The 12,478-nt window shown below is 61.2% G+C and overlaps 1 long non-coding RNA gene across 1 annotated transcript; it reads left to right on the top strand.

Annotated features, from left to right (window-relative positions):
- Window positions 1–6,006: 6,006 nt before the first annotated feature.
- On the top strand, window positions 6,007–6,621 carry LOC134525223 (uncharacterized). Its single transcript, XR_010073726.1, has 3 exons — window positions 6,007–6,128; window positions 6,309–6,415; window positions 6,554–6,621. It is a non-coding gene; the product is annotated as an uncharacterized LOC134525223 (long non-coding RNA).
- The last annotated feature ends 5,857 nt before the right edge of the window (window positions 6,622–12,478 follow it).

Here is a 12,478-nt window from a genome sequence, read left to right as displayed (position 1 = left end):
AGCATTTTCCGGTAGGGCCGCGGCTCTGGCCACAGCTCCCACGCTTAAAGAGCCAGGAGGGAAAGCCGTGCCTCGTTGGAAAGCTCTTTGGCAGCCGCTCGCGTGGCCCCACAGCCCGTGGGGCTGCGGGCTTTGCGGCGGCCGTCAGCCTCGGTGCCACCGGCGCCCACGTGGCGCCGCCGCGCCAGCCTGCGAAGCATTTTCCGGTAGGGCCGCGGCTCTGGCGACAGCTCCCACGCCCGAAGAGCCAGGAGGGAAAGCCGTGCCTCGTTGGAAAGCTCTTTGGCAGCCGCTCGCGTGGCCCCACAGCCCGTGGGGCTGCGGGCTTTGCGGTGGCCGTCAGCTTCGGCGCCACCGGCACCCACGTCGCGTCGCCACGCCAGCCCGCGAAGCATTTTCCGGTAGGGCCGCGGCTCTGGCCACAGCTCCCACGCCCAAAGAGCCAGGAGGGAAAGCCGTGCCTCGTTGGAAAACTCTTTGGCAGCCGCTCGCGTGGCCCCACAGCCCGTGGGGCTGCGGGCTTTGCGGCGACCGTCAGCCTCGGCGCCACCGGCGCCCACCTGGCGCCGCCGCGCCAGCCCACGAAGCATTTTCCGGTAGGGCCGCGGCTCTGGCCACAGCTCCCACGCCCGAAGAGCCAGGAGGGAAAGCCGTGCCTCGTTGGAAAGCTCTTTGGCAGCCACTCGCGTGGCCCCACAGCCCGTGGGGCTGCGGGCTTTGCGGCGGCCGTCAGCCTCGGCGCCACCTGCGCCTACGTGGCGCCGCCGCGCCAGCCTGCAAAGCATTTTCCGGTAGGGCCGCGGCTCTGGCCATAGCTCCCACGCCCGAAGAGCCAGGAGGGAAAGCCGTGCCTTGTTGGAAAGCTCTTTGGCAGCTGCTCGCGTGGCCCCCCAGCCCGTGGGGCTGCGGGCTTTGCGGCGGCCGTCACCCTCGGCGCCACCGGCGCCCACGTGGCGCCGCCGCGCCAGCCTGCGAAGCATTTTCCGGTAGGGCCGCGGCTCTGGCCACAGCTCCCACGCCCGAAGAGCCAGGAGGGAAAGCCGTGCCTCGTTGGAAAGCTCTTTGGCAGCCGCTCGCGTGGCCCCACAGCCCGTGGGGCTGCGGGCTTTGCGGCGGCCGTCAGCCTCGGCGCCACCGGCGCCCACGTGGCGCCGCCGCGCCAGTCCGCGAAGCATTTTCCGGTAGGGCCGCGGCTCTGGCCACAGCTCCCACGCTTAAAGAGCCAGGAGGGAAAGCCGTGCCTCGTTGGAAAGCTCTTTGGCAGCCGCTCGCGTGGCCCCACAGCCCGTGGGGCTGCGGGCTTTGCGGCGGCCGTCAGCCTCGGTGCCACCGGCGCCCACGTGGCGCCGCCGCGCCAGCCTGCGAAGCATTTTCCGGTAGGGCCGCGGCTCTGGCGACAGCTCCCACGCCCGAAGAGCCAGGAGGGAAAGCCGTGCCTCGTTGGAAAGCTCTTTGGCAGCCGCTCGCGTGGCCCCACAGCCCGTGGGGCTGCGGGCTTTGCGGTGGCCGTCAGCTTCGGCGCCACCGGCACCCACGTCGCGTCGCCACGCCAGCCTGCGAAGCATTTTCCGGTAGGGCCGCGGCTCTGGCCACAGCTCCCACGCCCAAAGAGCCAGGAGGGAAAGCCGTGCCTCGTTGGAAAACTCTTTGGCAGCCGCTCGCGTGGCCCCACAGCCCGTGGGGCTGCGGGCTTTGCGGCGGCCGTCAGCCTCGGCGCCACCGGCGCCCACCTGGCGCCGCCGCGCCAGCCCACGAAGCATTTTCCGGTAGGGCCGCGGCTCTGGCCACAGCTCCCACGCCCGAAGAGCCAGGAGGGAAAGCCGTGCCTCGTTGGAAAGCTCTTTGGCAGCCACTCGCGTGGCCCCACAGCCCGTGGGGCTGCGGGCTTTGCCGCGGCCGTCAGCCTCGGCGCATCCGGCGCCCACGTGGCGCCGCCGCGCCAGCCTGCGAAGCATTTTCCGGTAGGACTGCGGCTCTGGCCACAGCTCCCACGCCCGAAGAGCCAGGAGGGAAAGCCGTGCCTCGTTGGAAAGCTCTTTGGCAGCCGCTCGCGTGGCCCCGCAGCCCATGGGGCTGCGGGCTTTGCGGCGGCCGTCAGCCTCGGCGCCACCTGCGCCTACGTGGCGCCGCCGCGCCAGCTTGCGAAGCATTTTCCGGTAGGGCCGCGGCTCTGGCCATAGCTCCCACGCCCGAAGAGCCAGGAGGGAAAGCCGTGCCTCGTTGGAAAGCTCTTTGGCAGCCGCTCGCGTGGCCCCACAGCCCGTGGGGCTGCAGGCTTTGCGGCGGCCGTCAGCCTCGGCGCCACCGGCACCCACGTCGCGTCGCCACGCCAGCCTGCGAAGCATTTTCCGGTAGGGCCGCGGCTCTGGCCACAGCTCCCACGCCCGAAGAGCCAGGAGGGAAAGCCGTGACTCGTTGGAAAGCTCTTTGGCAGCCGCTCGCGTGGCCCCACAGCTCGTGGGGCTGCGGGCTTTGCGGCGGCTGTCAGCCTCGGCGCCACCGGCGCCCACCTGGCGCCGCCGCGCCAGCCCGCGAAGCATTTTCCGGTAGGGCCGCGGCTCTGGCCACAGCTCCCACGCCCAAAGAGCCAGGAGGGAAAGCCGTGCCTCGTTGGAAAGCTCTTTGGCAGCCGCTCGCGTGGCCCCACAGCCCGTGGGGCTGCGGGCTTTGCGGCGGCCGTCAGCCTCGGCGCCACCGGCACCCACGTCGCGTCGCCACGCCAGCCTGCGAAGCATTTTCCGGTAGGGCCGCGGCTCTGGCCACAGCTCCCACGCCCGAAGAGCCAGGAGGGAAAGCCATGCCTCGTTGGAAAGCTCTTTGGCAGCCGCTCGCGTGGCCCCACAGCCCGTGGGGCTGCGGGCTTTGCGGCGGCCGTCAGCCTCGGCGCCACCTGCGCCTACGTGGCGCCGCCGCACCAGCCTGCGAAGCATTTTCCGGTAGGGCCGCGGCTCTGGCCATAGCTCCCACGCCCGAAGAGCCAGGAGGGAAAGCCGTGCCTCGTTGGAAAGCTCTTTGGCAGCCGCTCGCGTGGCCCCACAGCCCGTGGGGCTGCGGGCTTTGCGGCGGCCTTCAGCCTCGGCGCCACCGGCGCCCACATGGCGCCGCCGCGCCAGCCTGCGAAACATTTTCCGGTAGGGCCGCGGCTCTGGCGACAGCTCCCTCGCCCGAAGAGCAAGGAGGGAAAGCCGTGCCTCGTTGGAAAGCTCTTTGGCGGCCGCTCGCGTTGCCCCACAGCCCGTGGGGCTGCGGGCTTTGCGGCGGCCGTCACCCTCGGCGCCACCTGCGCCTACGTGGCGCCGCCGCGCCAGCCTGCAAAGCATTTTCCGGTAGGGCCGCGGCTCTGGCCACAGCTCCCACGCCCAAAGAGCCAGGAGGGAAAGCCGTGCCTTGTTGGAAAGCTCTTTGGCAGCTGCTCGCGTGGCCCCCCAGCCCGTGGGGCTGCGGGCTTTGCCGCGGCCGTCAGCCTCGGCGCATCCGGCGCCCACGTGGCGCCGCCGCGCCAGCCTGCGAAGCATTTTCCGGTAGGACTGCGGCTCTGGCCACAGCTCCCACGCTTAAAGAGCCAGGAGGGAAAGCCGTGCCTCGTTGGAAAGCTCTTTGGCAGCCGCTCGCGTGGCCCCGCAGCCCATGGGGCTGCGGGCTTTGCGGCGGCCGTCAGCCTCGGTGCCACCGGCGTCCACGTGGCGCCGCCGCGCCAGCCTGCGAAGCATTTTCCGGTAGGGCCGCGGCTCTGGCCACAGCTCCCACGCCCGAAGAGCCAGGAGGGAAAGCCGTGCCTCGTTGGAAAGCTCTTTGGCAGCCGCTCGCGTGGCCCCACAGCCCGTGGGGCTGCAGGCTTTGCGGCGGCCGTCAGCCTCGGCGCCACCGGCACCCACGTCGCGTCGCCACGCCAGCCTGCGAAGCATTTTCCGGTAGGGCCGCGGCTCTGGCCACAGCTCCCACGCCCGAAGAGCCAGGAGGGAAAGCCGTGACTCGTTGGAAAGCTCTTTGGCAGCCGCTCGCGTGGCCCCACAGCTCGTGGGGCTGCGGGCTTTGCGGCGGCTGTCAGCCTCGGCGCCACCGGCGCCCACCTGGCGCCGCCGCGCCAGCCCGCGAAGCATTTTCCGGTAGGGCCGCGGCTCTGGCCACAGCTCCCACGCCCAAAGAGCCAGGAGGGAAAGCCGTGCCTCGTTGGAAAGCTCTTTGGCAGCCGCTCGCGTGGCCCCACAGCCCGTGGGGCTGCGGGCTTTGCGGCGGCCGTCAGCCTCGGCGCCACCGGCACCCACGTCGCGTCGCCACGCCAGCCTGCGAAGCATTTTCCGGTAGGGCCGCGGCTCTGGCCACAGCTCCCACGCCCGAAGAGCCAGGAGGGAAAGCCATGCCTCGTTGGAAAGCTCTTTGGCAGCCGCTCGCGTGGCCCCACAGCCCGTGGGGCTGCGGGCTTTGCGGCGGCCGTCAGCCTCGGCGCCACCTGCGCCTACGTGGCGCCGCCGCGCCAGCCTGCGAAGCATTTTCCGGTAGGGCCGCGGCTCTGGCAACAGCTCCCACGCCCGAAGAGCCAGGAGAGAAAGCCATGCCTCGTTGGAAAGCTCTTTGGCAGCCGCTCGCGTGGCCCCACAGCCCGAGGGGCTACGGGCTTTGCGGAGGCCGTCAGCCTCAGCGCCACCAGCGCCCGCGTGGCGCCGCCGCGCCAGCCTGCGAAGCATTTTCCGGTAGGGCCGCGGCTCTGGCAACAGCTCCCACGCCCGAAGACCAGGGAGGGAAAGCCGTGCCTCGTTGGAAAGCTCTTTGGCAGCCGCTCGCGTGGCCCCACAGCCCGTGGGGCTGCGGGCTTTGTGGCGGCCGTCAACCTCCCCGACACCGGCACCCACCAGGTACAGCCGCGCCAGCCTGCGAAGCTTTTTCCGGTAGGGCCGCGGCTCTGGAGACAGCTCCCAAGCCCGAAGAGCCAGGAGGGAAAGCCATGCCTCCTTGGAAAGCTCTTTGGCAGCCGCTCGCGTGGCCCCACAGCCCGTGGGGCTGCGGGCTTTGCGGCAGCCATCAGCCTCGGCGCCACCGGCGCCCACGTGACGCCGCCGTGCCAGCCTGCGAAGCATTTTGCGGTAGGGCCGCGGCTCTGGCGACAGCTCCCACGCCCGAAGAGCCAGGAGGGAAAGCCGTGCCTCGTTGGAAAGCTCTTTGGCAGCCGCTCGCGTGGCCCCACAGCCCGTGGGGCTGCGGGCTATGCGGCGGCCGTCAGCCTCGGCGCCACCGGCGCCCACGTTGCTCCGCCGCGCCAGCCTGCGAAGTATTTTCCGGTACGTTACTTCCGGGTGGTCACGTGGGGAGCGGCGTCTGCCGGCCGCGTTTCCGTCGGGCGGGAGGATGGTAGGCGGCCCCCGCTCCCGGGACGGACCCCCCCCCGCTCCCGGGACGGTTCCCCCCCTCCCCGCGTCCCCCCCCCGCGTCACCGGGCTCCCAGGCCGGCCCCAGCCCCGGCCCCCCCACCCCGCGTCCTCCGGCTCGGACCCCCCCTCCCTCCCCCCCTCGCGTCCCCCCCCATCGGGACGGTTCTCCCCCTGCATCCCCGGGCTCCCGGGCCGGCCCCCCCCTGCTCCCGGGCCGGCGTCCCCCCGCTCCCGGGCCCGCAGCCCCCCCGCTCCCTGTTCCTTTGCGAGGAGACGGGCCCCGGCCCTCCTCCCCAGCCGAGGCACTGCCGGCAGATGTCCTCCCCCCGTCCTGTTCCCGACAGCGGCGGCCGCCCCTGGCTGCGCTTGGTCGCCTCTCGATGCAGGTGCCAGGAGCATCCGGGTGGGGAAAGCAGCGTCTCCAGGAGCTCCTGCTGCAGGGGGGGCTCCCGCTGGGGCGAGTGGTCGGGGAACTGCTGCCCCTTCTCTTTCTCTCCCGGAGGCCGCGGTTGTCCGCTCCTCCCCGGGGTTGTCGTGGGCTGCCTTTGCCACAGACTTGCCTGGGCTGTCTCCGTTCAGCCCCGTTCTCCCTCCTGGTGTGGGCGACCTGGGACTGGTGGACGTTTACTGGCTTTGAACAGGAGCTGCTGTGGGTGAAGCTTAAGATGCTTGAAAAACGTGAAACAGCCAGAGAACAACATCAAGGTGATTGAGCCAGAAGGTGCTTCCTGCGGCAGGGAAGAGACAGCCAAGCATTTCTGGGTGAGGAAGGGTCCCCTCTGAGTTGTCCTCAGCAGACCAGATTGCTGATATGTACCGCAGGGTCCGTACGCGTATCCAAAATCACGGTATGGCCATGGGGAAGGGTTGTGTGCGTGCAAGGCTGCACATCTGGGAAGCTTCATATCGCAAGAGCTGTAAGACACCGCTGTGTTCTCTTAGGTGGAGGATGGTCAAGTGACCAGCGCTGCAGAAGAGGAAGGGACAGAGAAAGAGAGAGGCACCTGAACTGGAAAATTCTGTGGGCAGCGCTGAAAGCAGGAGCTGCGGTGAGTCCCAGGCTTTGGGGCCGTGTCCCACTCGTCAGGAGCCTCCGTTGGCTGCAGTCTTCACAGACCTTCACGAAAGAAGGACGCTTTAGAGTGCCACCTAGCTTTACGGCAGAAGTTTTTTTCCTGTCTTGGCAGAATTCCAGCTGCCAGCGTTTCTCCGTGGTCGCCCTTCCTTCTGCCGTGATGGTACAGGACAGACGGAAAGAATGCGGAGTGCTCTGCGAGTACGAGGTGCGTCTGCGATGCGCGTCTGCTTTTTTCCTGAGGTACTTGTAGTGTGGACTCTGAAGTTAACGGGAAGGATGTGCCAGCACTCCTCCTATAGTTTTTCTGTGAAATATTTTAACAAAATCCTTGTCGCTTCCCGCTGTCAGGAAAGAGGGGAGGGTAAGTGACTTCAGATTTGTAAATTCTCAGCGGCACGGACTAAGGTGAGATAAATCTCAAGGTCCATACAGAAACATTTATTAGCTTACCAAAATGGTTAGTATAGATCTTAACAAGCCCACGATAATTGGTTAGGTATATAAAAAATTATGGCAGGTGTTGGGGTGTACATTGTGTTAGTTAACACCAGGTGTAGGACAACTTATGGCAAGCGGTGCTTAAGGTCGTACTTAAGGTCATCTTAAGGTCATCACTTCACAGCTCTAACTGTTACTTAACAATTCCAAGAGAAAAGAGAAACTGAGGGACAGAGAGAGGAAAAGACAGAGAAAAAGACAGAGATAAAGAGATCGCGGGTCCTGGTTCCAGCGTCTTTTTCAGGGATTCTTCCCAGGCATAATCTTCTTCTTTCTTGGGAAGAATCTTCCCAGGCACTATCTATTTCTTTTGTTTCTTTTTTGTTCCCTCGGGGCACTTATTTTCCCCTTTTACGTTTGCTGAATCAGCACGGTCCGCCCTCCTTGCTGAGGACGGGCTCAGCTCAGGTTTCTCCCTTCTCCCCGGTGACGTGTGCCATGATTTGGGTGGAGAGACGAGTGCCATGGTCACACATGTTTAGCGTGATCTCTGTAATCTTCATTAGCACATGCAGGGCGTGCGCTTTCACGTGCGTTTCGCGGATAATGAAGCAAAGGTCACTCATGGGACACAACGGCCTCGAGAACTGAGAACGAGCGAGCTCACGGCACGAGTGGCAGAACCGACCTGTCTTCACAAGACAGTTCTCCCACACTTTCAGCCGCCAGAAGTGTGAGCCTCATCAGCTGTTTGAAGGCCAGGCCTGCGTTATTTATTTCCTTGCGAGTGTTTGAGGCGTTCCACTGAAGGCTTGGAGGGGCTCCTGCCCCTCGGCAGGGAATTTACAGTCCGTCCCTCACAATCCTAAAAACAAAATAAAGTCTGTCCTGGAGCACGTTACGCCTCTGCAAAGCTTACTTCCCTCCATTTATTTTTCTCTTCCTGAAAGCATATTCTTCTCTTTCTGGGTGCTCACTGTCAAACGATACTGTGAAAATAATTCTGTGCTAGAAGAGGGAAGGAACTGTTTGTAAGAGTTCACATGTCCAGAAGAAGCAGGCTTTGCTTTCACGATAAAAACTTTATGCTTTCTCAGTCAATAAGTCTTTAAAATATTTCACAGCGGTACTCGAAAACCTCACTGAGATACTGGCATCTGTCCTAAAGGCGATTGAGGTCAAAGAGGAGACATGGACAAAACGGGACAAACGGGCATCGCCTCTCTGTGTTCTCCAGGCTTCGCCGTGAAGCATCAGCAGCGTTTAACTCGTGACGGCGAATCCTGTGGTTTTGGTTGTGGTTTTGGTGAGTTACGGCTTCAACAATGTCCTTTTTCTGTAACCTCGGGAGGAAGTTCATTTCCTTCCGCAGGCCCAAGTGCCGCGCGTCTCCCCCCAGTTGCTGGCATCGCCGGCCTTTGGGTTCTCGGTTGGAACAGTCGAGATACCATAAAAACGCGTTCCTCTGCGCCTTCAGCACAGCCAAAAGCATTCGCGAATCTGCCGGTCCTTTTTGGTAGCCCTACGGATCGCGGCGCCGGCGATTTGATTCCCCGCCCCCAAAAGTAAAACCATTTGGAGGAGTTTTTTCTCTCACTGATTCTTCTATGTTAAATGAAGCTAAAAAAAAAAAAGTGAGAGTTGTATAATCGACAAACTGACTTGCGTAGTTTAAACTGCAGCCGCCTAAACGGCTGTAGTGTACAATTTATGAGGTGTACCTGGGCAGTTAGGTATTTGTTCGAAATGTTTAAAAGGAGAGACAACTGAATGTTACACGGTTTTCCCCCCGTTTTTTTGGCAGAGTGCTCTGAAGTACTTCTGTCTGGCTTTCAGTGCCGCCTTTTCCCGGCAGCCAGTAGTGTCTCTCTCGGGCAGCGCCGCTGCCCCGATGTCCCTCCTCCTCCTCGTGTAGCACACAAAAAACCCGCCGTGGTCAAATCATAGCTGTGTATTTTGGAGACGGATAGTTTAATAGTATCCGTTCACAGCTGTGCAAGTTAAATTAGCGCCGAAGGAAAGCCAAGTACTTTCACAGGGTAAGTATTTTCACTGGGTGGATGTAAACTTCATGCACACCTTCTCAGTGAAAGGGAAAGGGCCAGGTGTTTCCCAGCACCAGCCGGAGGGTTCGCCCTTATGCTAAGAACGTGTTCAAAATGGCACTGATTAGTCTTAATCCTGACTTTTAAGAGTTCAAATGGCGCTGGCTTTTGAAGGCTGTGCTGTATTTCGAGCTGAGCTGTTTCCCCAGCTCCTGTCCCGTCCCTCCGTCTGACGGAATTCCTCTGCTCTCTTCTGTGCTGTTTTTTTGGGATGCTGAGCTATAATTGGGGATTTTTGTTTTCCAGGTGCCTCGTCGTAGGCGTCTCGTGCTGCTCGAGAGATGCCCCAGCCCAGGTTTGCAGCCGGTGGCGGAGCCCCCCTGAGGAGAAGGGGCCAGCCCTGGGTCTGGGCGTTTTAAGCCTTTTTTTGGGGTGAATAGAAGGGTGTCTGTGTGTGTGTGTCTTGGGGGGTGATGGTGTCATTTGGGGCACCCCGATGTCACTGGGGCAGCGATGATGCAGCAGAGGAGCAGGTGAGTGGGAGATGGGGGGGGGGTTACGTGGAGTTGCCCCCCGAAAAGAAGTGGGTCGCGGCCCCAGAATGTCTGAAAATTCTTGGGATGCATTAAAAAATGTGAAAACCTGTAACTATGGGCAGGATGCATTGAAATAGGGAATGAGAAATATACATATATATAAATTATGTATGTAAAAGTTCAAAATAAAAACCTCTGTCTCTAAGGATTCTGTGATTCTGTGTTATATGAAAGATCCTAGAATATAAAAATACTTAGATGCGTTTATAAAAAGATATTAGTGTCAAACTAGGTGTGTAGGCAGACAGCCTAAATAGATATTCGGTATCAAGAGCGTTAACGTAGGAAACGGGCAACGTAAATTCCCTAAACGTACAGATGTGTGTCAATACCGGAGCGGGTGCTGCCGCCTGGCGGCTGAAGGCGCGTCCTGCAGGTGGGGGGCGGCGCATGCGCAGTGCCTGCGCCTCCCGGCCCCCCTCGGCCGCCGGCGCCGCGTGGGTTCCGCAGCTCGTGCGCAGGCGCGGCTTCGCGGAGGCCCGTCCGGCCGCAGCCTCAAGAGAGCGGCGGCCGGAGGGCGAACCAGGCCCGCCGGGACTCTGGCGAGCTCCGCGCCACCTGGAGCGGCATCGGTGCCGCCCGCCCGGCCTCCAGAGCGGCCATCGGCCCCTCCGCATCGGCTCTTACGCGTTACCGCGGCCCCGTCAGTGCCCGGCAGTTTTCCGGGTTTCCATCTACGTGACCCCGCGGTCCTCCAGGACCCCGGAAGTGCCCCCTCAGTCCTCCGACGCGCGTCTCCGTGGCACTTCGGTCCTCCACGACCCCGGAAGTGCCCCCTCAGTCCTCCGACGCGCGTCTCCGTGGCACTTCGGTCCTCCACGACCCCGGAAGTGCCCCCTCAGTCCTCCGACGCGCGTCTCCGTGGCACTTCGGTCCTCCAGGACCCCGGAAGTGCCCCCTCAGTCCTCCGATGCGCGTCTCTATGGCACTTTAGTCCTCCAGGAGCCCGTAAATGCTCATAAGTCTTCTGGAAATCATATGCTTCCAACACTCTTCCAAAACGATAAAACACGATTATCAGTTAACCACAAAAATATCTGAAGATCGCAAAAATAATGCAACCCCTGCAGAGCTCTCTTCTCCACAGCAACAACTGGACAGAAATCACACAAAAGCGGTAAGAGAATCACCAGAGGTTAGTCCCAAATGGAAATAAAAAGGGGAGGCGCTTCGCCTGCTGGGAACTTAAGGCAGGAGAAGCAAAGCTGCTGCTCCCGCTGCCACCCGCCTTCACGTCTTCTGGGGGTTGGCCCTGCCCCTTTCCCAGGGGATTGTGGGAAGGGCGGTGGGCGGGGCCTGAGGGCGGTGGGCGGGGCCCGGGGTACACGAGCCCCAGCCCGGGCTCAGGAGCTCATTCTGCTGCTGGGCCCCGTGGGATGGGTGCTCTGCTGGTCCCTCGCTTTGCTGCAGCTTTGGGACAGGCTCAGCTGTTTGGGCAGGCGTGTTTCGGCATTTAGGGAGGCAGAGGTGAGAAGGCTGAGCTGAGACCTTCGGGAGCAGTAAACATCCAGCTGCCTGTATGGTAGAAAGTTGACTGGTATGCTCCTTTTTTTTTCGGGTCATAACTTTGTGATGAGTGTTTAAGGGGTGCCCAGATGGTTTAATAGTATGCTTTTCTTTGTTCTAGGAGCACTGCATTTTCCTAGAATTTCTGACTTTATTGAAGATAGAACTGTGGGTTTTTCACCAGTTTTGCAGTATGCTGTGTAAATTGCTGATATTGTTTCTCTTAATTGGGTTGATGATGAGATTATCTTATGGGGGTTAGGGTGAGCGTTTTGTATGCATCTGCATATATGGCACTAGCATTTCTCAAGAAAGCAGCAGGGATGTAAGGCATAGCGTCATTCAGGGTATGGCATGGCTCATCACCTTTCCCCGTTGCCCATGGAGTGCCACGGTGTACCTAGAGTTTTTGCAGCGGGCAGCAGGCCCCTCATAGATTGTGTCAGGACATTATTTGTTTTGTGGGTCTGATGCAGAGCCCAGAGTCTGTGGGAAGACAGAAGATAGGAGGTGCCTGCCAAACGCAGGGCACAGCTCAGAAGAGCTGCTCCTGAGAAGCAGCCGGCGTAGGGGGTTCAGGGTTGCAAATACAGGATGGGAGCTGTCAGGAAGAAGTGAGGCTCCTTCCCTGACGGTTAAGGAGAAGAGAAGGGGTTTCTAAAGTTTTGGCGCTGGGGGCTGGCTAGGAAAAGGAGGTGGGTTCATCAGTCTCTGTCATATCGGTTTTGCATTTGGATTTGGGTGTCGACAGGGTCTGGTCTGTTCTAGTCTCTTGCATTTGAGGTGAGCTGGACAGTGTGGAGGAGGAGCACGGGACTGATGATTTTGCAGAAATGCAATGGTAATTTTGTGTTTGTTGGTATCTTAGGTGCCATAAATAATTGTTGCTGCAGCCTCCGACTGGAATCGACGTGAAGCAGGTGAGTGGATTGCCATGGCACCTCTGAGGATGAGGGTGTTGTGGAAGAGGTTGGCATCTACTGTCATGGTGGTCACTGCTGGAGCTGTGATTTCTTTTTGTTTTGCTGATGAAGAGGAACATGGTGACTGCAGGAACACATCAGTTAGCTGTTTGTTGTGTTTTTTTTTGTCAAGGATGAATTCAGACCACTGGCCCTCTGAAAGCGAAGTAGAGGGACAGGTGCTGGAGGGGGGCCAAGGTTGACAGTTTCAGGGAGGAGTTTTAAAGTCAGGCTAGAGCAGAGGGCTATGCGGGAGCAGTCTCCTCTGAGTAGGTAAAGGGAGTGGGTTACTTTTCAGCACAAAGCTAGCGTGTGCTGGGCAGGGCAGTTCTGGCCTGTGTCTTTGGTTGTGTAGTTTGTGTGCTCTGTCTTCTGTGTCTTGGACTTTCCTTAAGTTTTGGTGTCCTTATTTCTCTTTGCACTCAAGGAGCACAGCATGTGCCTCGGGCACCACCTGTAGGGTCTCAAATGCCTGTGCTAATTGGCA

This window comes from Chroicocephalus ridibundus, chromosome 19 (genome assembly GCF_963924245.1).
Source record: "Chroicocephalus ridibundus chromosome 19, bChrRid1.1, whole genome shotgun sequence".
In the NCBI taxonomy this organism is placed as follows: domain Eukaryota; kingdom Metazoa; phylum Chordata; class Aves; order Charadriiformes; family Laridae; genus Chroicocephalus; species Chroicocephalus ridibundus.
This window is presented reverse-complemented; position numbering and strand designations above follow the sequence as displayed.